The 13,213-nt window shown below is 33.4% G+C and overlaps 1 long non-coding RNA gene across 1 annotated transcript; it reads left to right on the forward strand.

Moving 5' to 3' along the window:
* Positions 1 to 8,811: 8,811 nt before the first annotated feature.
* On the forward strand, positions 8,812 to 10,199 carry LOC145168892 (uncharacterized). Its single transcript, XR_013742156.1, has 2 exons — positions 8,812 to 9,026; positions 9,948 to 10,199. It is a non-coding gene; the product is annotated as an uncharacterized LOC145168892 (long non-coding RNA).
* The last annotated feature ends 3,014 nt before the right edge of the window (positions 10,200 to 13,213 follow it).

A 13,213-nucleotide genomic window follows, 5' to 3' on the forward strand; every position in this document is an offset into this window, starting at 1 on the left:
CCTTTATACAGGAAACGATTTGTAGGTTCGCGCCAGATTTGTCGCCGTAAATGATAAGAGTTTCATTGCTTGGTAGATTAAGGCGAATGGCGTTCTCGTAACATAGGATGTCGGCACGGTTAGGACTTAACCAATCCATACCGATGATGACGTCGAAACTTTTTATGGAGACCGGCATCAGTTCGATTGGGAAGGAAAAGTTATTTAGAGTAAGGGTACATCCTATGTATATATTGTTAGTGTTTTAGGTTTTCCCGTTGGCCATTTCTACAGTGAACATATCTTTTAGTGGTTGGGAATTTTGTTTAAGTAGGTGTTCGAATTTGTGACTCACGAAGCTCTTCTTTGCACCATTATCAAATAGATTGCATGCGTATGAATTGTTGAGAAGAAACGTACCCGTGACCACAATAGGATCTGTTACGGCTTCTTTGTGACCAATAGCTAGTATTCTTCCCATACCACCGGCATTCTTCAGCTTTGGACAATCCTTTTTGAAGTGTCCAGTTTCACCGCATTCATAACATGTCCGACTTACTCCAACGCCGGGAACTTGAGAGATCGGTTGCGGAGGTGACCTACAGAATTAGGCAGTGTGCCCTTTTTTGTTGCAGTTTCTACATTGCATCTCATGACAATTTCCATTGTGATGGAAATTACACTTGTTGCACTTCGGTAATTTACCAGCATATTGCTTTGTTGGTGTAGAAGTAGCAGGAATGGCAGCAGGAACAGTAGCAGCATGGACTGCCATTATCTGTGGTTTCTTGGAAGGCTCTTGGGAAGATTGACCCTTCCTTTTATTCCATGGCTTTTTCTTGCTGTTGTTGTTGTTGTTATTGTTTTTTTTGGTTTGATTTGGGTTGTTTTGGAATAGTAGTCATGAAGCCCTGACGAACTCCATGATCTACTAGAGAATGTGCCAGTTGTTTGGCACTATCGAAATTAACAGGCTTAGAAGCTAACACACTTCCTTGGATCTGAGGTGAGAGTCCCCAGATATACCTTTCGATTTTCATGCTCTCCAGAGGAACCATTCCAGGACATAGGATTGCCAGATCGCTGAATCTATTGGTATAAGATATTATGTCTGTACTAGTCAAGGTAAGACCCCAAAGCTCTTTCTCGAGCTTTTGTACTCTACCTCTAGGGCAGTACTCTTCCATCAATATCAATTTCAAATTTTCCCAACTCATTGAATTAGCCACTATAAGGGTTAGTGACTTTACATGGCCGTTCCACCATGTAAGAGCTCGGTCGGAAAAAGTGCAAGCAACAAATTTCACCTTGCTACCTTCAGGGTACGAGCAGATTTCAAAGACGGCTTCAATTTTCTCTATCCATTGAGTTAGAGCCATGACTCCCCCAGTCCCATTAAAGGTCCTAGGTTTGGCATTCGTGAAGTCCTTACATGTACACTCTCGTGGGTGTCCTTGACTTTCACCATGATTTAAGGGATGAGCACCACTTCCAGATCCGCTGGCACCGGTTGTATATATGTGTGACATGGCGGCTGCCACAGCTGCAGTGACCGCTTCCTGAAACATATTAGCGTCAAACTGTGGAGGTGGCGGCGAAGGAGTTGGAGGTGGTATCGGAGCTGTATTGACATTTTCACGCCTTGGATTTCTTCTTGGAGGCATCTTTCTGCCAAAAAATTAACAATGAATAGGTGATAAGTTTTTGATAATGATTGTAAGTCGAGTGTTAATAAATAAAAATTTTAGTTATTATATGCATTATGACTGACTTTAAATGTGTTTTGCGTTCAATTCATAATAGTAATTTATATATAAAAAGATAAACTTATGAATTTCGATGGTGATAACCAATGAAGTAAAATGCTAGTCAATTACTTTGATATATATTGATACATAATGTTACTGGAAAGTTTGACCTTGTTACTGGTCTAAAGTACATCAAAGTTTAAAGAAAACTTGACAGCATTACATTTCCCTGATTAGTATAGAATTCTAATAACAGGGTTGGGTTAAAGATTAGTATTAACATATATATCCGAAGTCCTAGCTTATATCAAAATTAGAAGTAGTGTAAATACTACTTGCGGCGAGTACTACGTCGAATACTGGAATCTCCTCCCCGGTGTTTTGTTTCCATTAAACGCCTTTCCAGGGTAATCTGATGCTCCCTTAGTGTTCTTATTTCATCTTGGGCAGCATCCACTTGTCTTTGTAGTACTTCGGTGTGAGTTCAGGTTTGGTCATGAACTTCATATAGACGACGAATATCAGCAGTGTTAATCTGGGCAGTTGCATTTACTTCAAGGATTCGGTTTATTGAAATCCGTGCCTGATCAGTTTGGCGAGCAATGCGGTGTACTATGACATGGAGAGCCCTGTCGGTTGAACCTCCTCCAGAGAGGTCATAAAAGCCTCTTTCCATCCCGTAAGGAGGGTGTTGGCCTTGTTGTTGACTCCGGTGGTGCAAGTATGCGACCCATGCTGGTGTTGGTCCTTGAAAATCTTGTCCTATTACGAGGTGTTGGATGGCTGGTGGGGGGTTGTATACTTTTGGTTCTGTGTCAATGCCATCAGAATCTTCTTCTTCTTCTTCCTCTTCTTCCTCCATTGGTTCCTCTTCCTCTTCTACTATTTCTTCTGGATCCTCCTCCGGATCTTCTACAATCCATCCATTATTCCCTTGATCAGGGAAATAGGGATCTCCATGCGGAGGATAGAAAGAATGTAGTTTTATAGTATTATAAAATACTCCTATAATATTTTAAATTTGTATGTTAAAGGTTTTCTATATGGTTTATCGGTAATTTTTAGACTTGTCGCGACACTACCATCACTCCCAAACACATGTTGGTCGTATCTCAAATAAATATAGTTGATCAGGCTATATTTATCCCAGATATGATTACATAACTGTTTAGGTTTAACTGCAGTGTCCAACATCCAAATACTTTTATGTAGTAATAACAGTGATAATGTTCCTGTATGTATGGGTGTTAGTATATTTCTTATAAAATACTTGTATTTTAAAAGTATACTTGTAGTCAGAGCTATTTAGCCCCAATGTATTTATAGTTGTATATCTTTTATGAATTTATATACTCTGTTCACTATAAACAATGCTCTGATACCAATCTGTCACACCCCCAAACCGGAGCGGCGGAAACGTCCGGGGGTGGATGACTTCATGTTAAGTATCACAATACATGTATCATAGTAATCAAAGTACAACAACCATTGTATTAATAAAATAAAAGTTTTACATATGTTTTCAAGTCATTGTATATATGACATCAAAAGTATTATAACAAAAGATAGAAGACATGACTCTAAACTACTCCGTCTTCTCAAATATCCCGGGAATGTACCTGTTTACTGGTTCCTTGAGAATACAAGTATTTTGAAAAGAGAGTATCAAGATTTAAGTTGAGTGAGTGCATAAGTATTTATATTTAAAAGTTTACTGTTTGTTTCTTGAAATAGTAATCATGTTTATTGTTTCAGAAAATCCAATCTTTTCTAATATAACTGAAAAGTAGTTTTATTACCATAAAACCGTAAAAAGAATGTTTTCTGTATTGTTTATGTTTTTCCAAGTTTTTTAATTGTACTCTATGAAAATCCTGTAAAATGAATATGATTTGTTCCACCAACTGTAATTGTAATGTAATACTGTAAATCGTATTATTGTAAAACCAGTACTTTGTATTCGTACTCTTTGGTTTAATTAATTATATACTAATCGTATTTATTCATATCTTTTTGGTGAGTTATTATAACCATACTATGACTAACTGGCCTGCTATGACGCTTTGTAGGCGTCAGAACTGTCAACGACATTTGCCACTCATAGGCATGTCTGCGCGACTGTAGCTAACAGTCTGAGTGTGGGATTGTCAATCCCGTATAGATCTATACACATTTGTCTCGCTCTCTATCTGGAGATTCTGGTTATAATATCCGGACTTTAACTGTATTGCCTAAATGAATATGCAACTAAACATTGTCTCACAAAAAGCATATTGACGATTACGTATATATAACAAATGATAAAAAGTCATTTTTAAACAAATGATAATCTGATAGTATGATCTTTCTCTAATATACTTGAATGTAAAGTATTTGTATAAGAGTAATCTGTTAAACATTGTATAACTAGTTCGTGAAGATAGTTTGAGAGTTCCATAAATTATACCTATTATAATTTATAGATGTTTTCTGTTTGATATGTAATATTCATGAAAATATCCCCTTTGCTCGACATGTTACAAAGGGTATATGAATTTAATTGAATTAACTTATATATATATATATATATATATATATATATATATATATATATATATATATATATATATATATATATATATAAGATTTAAAGGGCTTAGGACTGATAATTCGCTTTATTTTCCTTTTCCTAGTTTGGATGTGGGCTCAGGATAGAATTATTTGTCCGAATATCGTTTCAATATTATATATATATATATATATATATATATATATATATATATATATATATATATATGATTTTCGCAAATTATAAATTAAAAAGAGTTTATAAAACATTTAAAGTCATTTTAAAAATATTTAGAAATCATTTATTTGTAAACACAATATTCTTGTGTTAAACTTGTATCCCCCGCCCCCCCTAAAACAGTAAAAATAGTAAAAACGCAGGGGTGTGACCTCACTTGATGAGTGGTGATTCAGGCAGCGCTTTGTTTCTGGGAAGGATTTTTCTTGATGAAACCGAGAGTTTTTGATGAAAAACCGAGCTTCACGCGGGCAGAGTTTCGATTGGAAAAGATTATTTTCTTGAGGATTTCAGGGCTCCTGGCTTTCTTCGGGTGTTAGGGGGGAATTCTAGGCTTCGGGGGGTTAAAAGTGGCTTGAAAGAGTGTTTAAGGTGAGAGAGAGATTGAAAATGGTAAACAAAAACCGGAGGCCTCGCATGCTATTTATAGGAGGCTGAGGTCCAGTAATATGCTAAGCGTAATTCCCTTGTACGCTGGGCGTACTAATGTGAACCTCAGTACGCTGGGCGTACGTCTAGTACGCGGGGCGTACTAATTTGATCCTTATCCGAACTTCGGACGTGGCAAGGCTACGAGATACGTGTCAAAGCTAGTCCGATTACGCTGGGGGTAATCTTTTTGTACGCTGGGCATAGTGGTTACGTGGCTTCGGACGTGTCGATGATGCGTGATACGTGTTGCATGTGAAGAAGGAAGCGACGTGGTCTTGTACGTGGGGTGTACTTCTATTTTTCAAACTTCAAAATTTCGTAACTTTCGTATACGTTCTCCGTTTTTGACGTTCTTTACATCCACGCGTAGGTGAGACCGTGCTCTACAACTTTCGTTTAGACTCCGTCGGCTAATTTTGACTTTATTTTTAAAATTATATTTTTAACAGGCCGGGATAGGAAAAGTCTGTTAAAAATTCATAAGTTCTTTATCCGACGTCCGTTTTCGTCTCTCTTTTTACCGTTGGATTTCTTTTGACAAGATCTCCGATTCTCATTTAGGTTGTTTTGGCCAAAAGTTGTTCGATCTAAATTTCGAGTTTCGGGCTGCATATTGCTATGCCAAAACTTAGAAAAATTTATAACTTCATCACACGGAGTCAGATTTTGATGTTCTTTTTATGCACGCTTTCGGTTTGACGTATTCTACGACTTTCATTTAGATCGTTAAAGGTAAAAAGTATTTATTGAAATTTCACTTTTTACGTCATACAACGTTATTCCGGTTTTGTCGCGAATTTTTGATAGGTCATAACTTATTCGTTATAACTCGGATTTCGATGTTCTTTATATTTTCGAAATCCTTGTTACGATCTCTACCACTTTATTAATCCCAATAAAGTTTATGTAACATTTTATTTTTGACGATCAATTTTATTACATCTTTTACAAATAATTAAATGTACATAATATTCAAATAATTTCATTTTATTGCTTTAAAACTAGTTACAATGGTTGACCTAAACTATTACATTGACTTGAAATATCAAGTTGTTACACATCTGGATTGTTTTGCATGGGTCAAACGTGATAGTTATCTACCTCAAAGGAAGGCATGGTTTGAAGGGAATTATTATTATCATTATTATAATTCATTTCAATATTCAAAATATTGTTCAAGTTTCCTTGTATATTATTTATTTCTCAAATTTTTTTGGGTGCAGGAGGTAGGGTTTCAACAAAAGATTCTCACATTAAACTAATTTGTTGTTGGAAAAATCATCAAATTTGATTTTAACATTAATTTTTTTAGTTTTTTAGAAAGCAACACAACCCTTAATAAATAACCAACTATACTAAAAACTTGTAATCCAAAAACACAACAGAAGAAACTAATATATAGTTAAAAGAAAATTTCCATAGATATCCAAAAATTATTATATATCATGGTCACAAGGCAACACAAGAAAAATAAACCACACATGAAAAAATTCACCACAATATGTCTAACATTAATGTAGATCAACTTTAAAAGCAACGCACTCGTCAAAGTTGTCAAAACTTCAAAAAAAAAACACCACCAAATGTCTCACACGGAATTACAAATTCTTCTAGCCATATTTATGATGTTAAATGCTTCCGACATCCTCGGTTGGAACTCTACGTTGGTTAATTCGGTTTATATCAAAATGTTCACTGAAAATAAGATAAAAACTACTAAAAACGAATTGATTTAGTTATTTTAATATCACTACAGGTATATAATTTTCTAGAAAAAACTTACTTGAATGCAAATGAACCAATTTTACCCGAGAAACAAATATTATATATACTTTCTATTTATCGCATAGCAAGTCTTCACAATTTGATGGCGTGTTCGTGCGGTTACATACAGTTTTCATCTTTATTATACTCCCCCTATTTATAATCAAATATTTCCAAAGTCATCTAATTTTGTTTTAGTGTATTAATAATAATAATAATAATAATAATAATAATAATAATAATAATAATAATAAACACTTACGGCCCATCTTGGAGATATAAAATGAACGAAGTTAACGCCATTAAACCAAAGTAACGGGAATAGTTTGGCCGATGCAAAAATTGTAGTGATAAATTGAGTATCCGAGGTATCAAGAATACATTTTATTACGTGGTGATTTGATGAGTAGAATCAGCAATAACACACGATTTAATCGTTTGGCCGATGCTATCATATCATGGTTTCCGGTTTTTCCATTGGTCTCCTCGATTAAAAGTTTAATAGAGGATCTAACAGAGAGAAAAATGATGATCGGTAAATTTAATAACTTATATATATATTTAGCATTTTAAAGTTTTTAAAATAATAAATTACCCTTTTAGTTATCGCTATTTTTAGATATTGTTGGAAAAATCATCAAAGACAAGCGAAACTATTCCCGTTACTTTGGTTTAATGGCGTTAACTTCGTTCACTTTATATCTCTAAGATAGGCCGTAAGTGTTTATTATTATTATTATTATTATTATTATTATATATTACACTAAAACAAAATTAGATGACTTTGGAAATATTTGATTATAAATAGGAGGAGTATAATAAAGATGAAACTATATGTAACCGCACGAAGACGCCATCAAATTTTGAAGACTTGCTATGCGATAAATAGAAAGTATATAATATTTGTTTCTCGGGTAAAATTGGTTCATTTGGATTCAAGTAAGTTTTTTCTAGAAAATTATATACTTGTAGTGATATTAAAATAACTAAATCAATCCGTTTTAATAGTTTTTATCTTATTTTCAGTGAACATTTTGATATCAACCGAATTAACCAACATAGAGTTCCAACCGAGGATGCCGGAAGCATTTAACATCATAAATATGCCTAGAAGAATTTTTAATTCTGTGTGAGACATTTGGTGGTGTTTTTTTTTTTTGAAGTTTTGACAACTTTTATGAGTGCGTTGCTTTTAGAGTTGATCTACATTAATGTTAGACATATTGTGGTGAATTTTTTCATGTGTGGTTTATTTTTATCGTGTTGCCTTATGACTTGATATATAATAATTTTTGGATATCTATGTAAATTTTCTTTTAACTATACATTAGTTTCTTCTATTGTGTTTTTGGATTACAAGTTTTTAGTATAGTTGGTTATTTATTAAGGGTTGTGTTGCTTTCTAAAAAACTAAAAAAGTTAATGTTAAAATCAAATTTGATGATTTTTCCAACAACAAATTAGTTTAATGTGAGAATCTTTTATTGAAACCCTACCTCATGCACCCAAAAAAAAATTAAGCAATAAATAAATAATATACAAGGAAACTTGAACAATATTTTGAACAATATTTTCAATATTGAAATGAATTATGATAATGATAATAATAATTACCTTCAAACCATGGCTTCCTAGAGGTAGATAACTATCACGTTTGACCCATGCAAAACAATCCAGATGACATGCAAATTTAGCACGACATTCACCTTGCACTGTGTCACATTGAAACCCTAGCTCCTGCACCCCCCCCCCCCCCCCCCAAAAAAAAAATTGAGCAATAAATAATAATAAAAATCATTATTCTAGTGTTAATATATGTACATTTGACTTTTCATGTTTCTTATTTGTATATGCATCTGTGGCTCTTGTTATATTCTTTATACATCCCTAGGCTCTTCCAACAAAACCTAAGAAGCCACTTTCCATAGCATGCATGATGTAACGACCAAAAAAGAGATATAGAATTGGACTTATTATGGATTTAAAAGTATTTTATTGGGTATTTTAGAATCTTGAGCCCATAAGTTGTTTAGCCCAATAAAAGAATGGCCAATCCTTTTAAAAGTAAGTAGTGAAATGTAGAAATGGAAGCCTCATGTTTATTTCATTCGTGAAGGCGTCGTCGGTAGCAGCAAAAAGGAAAAAACAGAATGGTGACGACGATACTGCTAGTGCTAGTTACTGCCGAAGATGGCAGTGGCGACGACACCAGGCTCCGCCGGCGATGGTGGAGGTGCAGTCATGGCCCAATGGTGGCCAGATTCATTTGATGGCTAACGCCATCAACTTCAAACCCATTAATTTGGTAGGTTTATAAGGTAATTTCCACCCCAACTAAGTTATTTGATAAATTAGGGCTTGATGTGCAATACATGGTAGAATTGGGTTTATATACATGAAATGCTATAAGATGAGTTTAATTATACTCAAAGAATAAAACAAATTGGATGATGTATCTAAATATTTCACAGCCTTGACTTGCTATTAGTCGAAACCTTAACTTCGAAATTCAATTAGGAGTATGAGATGAAAAGAATGATGAATTTAATGCATGCAATTCTTGATGAGTATTACTTACATCATGGAAAGTGTTGTGTGAAAATTATGTGTTAGATCAATTGGACACCGATAAATAAATGTTGGAATTGAATTGGATTCGTGAGTCTTACTTGGTATTACAAAGATGTTATGAAAGACACAAAGATTTTTTAGATTGGAATGAACTTGGATGACTAAAGAATTTGACATATTTGACTTTTTAAGTAGTCAAACATAGATTGATATTTGGGAGAATTTTATGCTAGTATATGGTAAATGTATGTCTAGAATGCAAGCATTTGGTAAATGAAAATATGATGAATCACATGGATAAAAAAAACTAAAGTTGGACAAATTTGATATATTCAAGAGCATTAAAATTTTGGGCAAAGTTAACACTTTTGAAGCTAGTAGAAGGTAAGTTTGAGTTTGAAATACATGAATTTCGTTAAAAACCATATAAAACATTATTTAGTTGTAAAAAGACTAAAATTAGACTATTTTAGTAACATGTCGTTAAAAACATGAAACATAAAAGTTTTGGAAATGAACCAAAATTTGAATATTATGATTCCTTAGTATGTAAATATATTAGAATGAAAGAAATTAAAAGGCTTGGGGATCAAGAAAAGAGTCATTTTTGTTAAAACTTTTTTTTCGAGCTTTGTTACTCCTCTCAAATGTTGTATTTTTCTTGTTAGATGGGAGCATTAAAGGAGTTGGGGGAAGAATGAAAGATGAAATATATTGGATTATCGTAGGCTTCAACATCAACGATTAGAAGAGCCCATGTTGTGCACCCATTTATATGGGTTGCATGGTACAAATATGTTTTTTTTTATAAAGATCGAAATTTGATAAATTTTCATATATGATAATTGATTTTGGTTCACTCTTGCAACCATGAAACATGTTAGTTCAAGTTTGATATATATGTTGATGTTTTGATTTAAGCATTGGTAAGGCCGTCTTATAAAAGAGAATCTATAAGACATATTTATGGAGAGAATCTGATATATACGGGGAGAAACCATAATTTTTCTATGGTTTGAAATGTTTTATATACGAGGAGAACCCGTAAGATTTCTATTGTTTAATGTTCTATATACAAGGAGAATCCATAAGTTTTATATTGTTTAGATGTTTTATGTATGGGAAGAACCCGTAAGTTTAAAGTTGTTTTAATGGTCTATATACGGCCATAACAAATAAGTTTCTATTGTTTAAATGTTTTATATAAGGGCATTAACTTTCTATTGTTCTATGTTTTATATGTAAGGCAAACCTGTAATCATTCTATTCTTATATTTGAATATACCTATGTTGTGCTATCGTTATGAGAATTTTTGTTTTTCTCAAATTATCAAATGTTTTATTGCTAGCTTTATTGTTTCTAAAATCTCGTGCTACTCTTGAGAATTTGTAGGATAGTTGGAGTGGAGTTTCTTTTAGACTCCTTGTAATGTTTTTCTTTAGACTTCTTTTAATTGTAGTAACTGTACAAACGCTTTTGTTTGGGGCCGATTTTTCGAATATCATGACCCGATGTAATCATTACTTTTACAACCATAACATTAAACACATTAAAGAAAAGTGGGGCGTTACACCCATTTTTACCTACATAAGATGTATCTCAATCATAAGCCCTCCCTAGCCTGTTCCAACAATACTTGGGAAGCCACTATCGAAGACATGTGGGAGTTGGATTTATATGGCATTTTTCCATAGACACAATATCTATTTTACCTATATGCACTACCAAAAAATAGGTCTTTAATGACATGCAAAATTATATCAGTGTCATAATAATAATAAAAACACCGAGTACACTTTATCAAATATGTATGTCATCTAATAATTCCTAAACCCCAATTTAAAGACATCCTATCCACGCAAAATCTTAGAAGAAGTATGGCTTTTGTGCTCCGAAATAGGACCTCACAAAATCATTCACAGAGCATAAGAAAATTACACAACAACTGAGAAAGAATTGCTAGCAGTAGTTTTCACCTTCGATAATTTTCGTTCATACCTAATTATGTCCTTCGATAATTTTCGTTCATACCTAATTATGTCAAAAACTTCAGTTTTCACCGACCATGCAACCTTGAAATACCTCTTTAATAAATAATCAAAACCAAGATTAATAAGATGGATTCTATTATTAAGAGAATTCGACATAGAAATACAAGACAAAAAGGGAACAATAAATGTAGCAGTCGACCATCTCTCTCGATTAGAATATCCATATCTAGACAAAATCAAGATTAATGCTTCTTTTTCTGATGAATACCTAATGACAACACATCTTGGTACGCATATATAATTAGTTACATAGCTGCTAAAATATTATTGAAAAATATAAACTATCAACAAAAGAAAAAAAATCTTTTCTGACCTAAAATACTATATTTGGGATGACCATATTTGTTTAGAAGTTTTGTCGGTGGTATAATCAGAAGACGCGTATCTAGAAAAGAAATAAAAGAAATTCTTCAACAATGACATGGATGACATACCGGAGGACATCATGGACCAGATTATACCAGTAAAAAAGTATTTAAAACATGATTCTTTTGGCCCACAATTTTTAAAGACTCCAGACAATTTGATAAAGAATTTGATCACTGCCAAAGAACTGGAACATTAAAACAAGGAATGAAATGTACCAACAATGTATTCAAATCTATGAGATTTTCGACGTATCAGGAATAGACTTTTTGGGACTTTTTCCATCTTCAAGAAGAAATAAATATATTTTGTTCGCAGTCAATTACGTGTCAAAATGGGCTAAAGCTCAAACTCACCCAACAAAGGATGCTAGAACAGTAGTTCAATTTCTAAAAAAGTTATTCTCTAGATTTGTTGTACCAAGAGCATTAATAAGTGAAGAGGAACACATTTATGCAATAATCTTATGGCTAAGGTATTACAAAGATATGCGGTTCACCACAGGGTATTTACTGCTTATCAAACACAAACAAATGGACAAACATAAATAACTAATAGAGCATTAAAAAGAATTTCAAAAATATCAATAGGATCAAAGCAAAATAAATGGTCACACAAGTTAGATGACACACTTTGAGCATTTAGAACAAATTTTAAAGGCCCGATAGGAACGACCCCATCTAGGTTGGTTTATGGTAAAGCCTGTCACTTTCCTATATAAATAGAACACAAGGCGTATTGGGGTCCAAAAAAACTGTAATTTAGAATCTATAGACTTTGAAACATATAGAATCCTTCAATTAAATTAAATCAACTTGACGAATTACGAAACAAAGCATGCTCTAACTCTCTACTTTACAAAGATAAAGTTAAAAAATGGCATGATGCTAAACTAAGTAATAGGCAATAGCGAAGATAAAGTACTTTTATATAATTGAAGACTGAAATTATTCTTTGGAAAATTAAAATCTCGATGGACTGGACCTTATATAGTCAGCGGTATCAGGTGTTGTCCTCTCTCTTTGAGGTTGAGGGTTCAAGTCTCGTCTGAGACATAGGTGGATTTAGGAGTAGTTTAGGAATATATTGTATTTTCCGTTCAAAAAAAAAGTATTTCCTCATAGTCTAGTCGAATTAATCGGAAAAAATGGCAATAACTTCAACATAAATTGACATAGACTCAAACAATACAAGGAGAAGATAGGAGAAAACGATCCTAGAGACGACGAAGAAGATAGGAGAAAACGATCCTGGAGACGAGGAAGATATTCCTCTATCTGAAAACTAACATAACACTAGGATATAAAGAGTCCAAATTTTGACTCTCAAAAGAAGCGCTTCCAGGTGGCAATCCAATTAATTTATGTGTCATATTATTTTTATGTCCCTTCGATAATAGAATAGCACCAAGATATATTAAAATTATAAACACAAAACATATTGCTAAACCCAAGTAATAAAATCTGGTTCGAACGATTTCTGTGCCGCGACAAATATATCTCGTCGCGATTTCCTC

This window comes from Lactuca virosa, chromosome 4, assembly GCF_052849685.1.
Source record: "Lactuca virosa cultivar CGN04683 chromosome 4, Lactuca_virosa_CGN04683_v6, whole genome shotgun sequence".
NCBI classification, from domain to species: domain Eukaryota; kingdom Viridiplantae; phylum Streptophyta; class Magnoliopsida; order Asterales; family Asteraceae; genus Lactuca; species Lactuca virosa.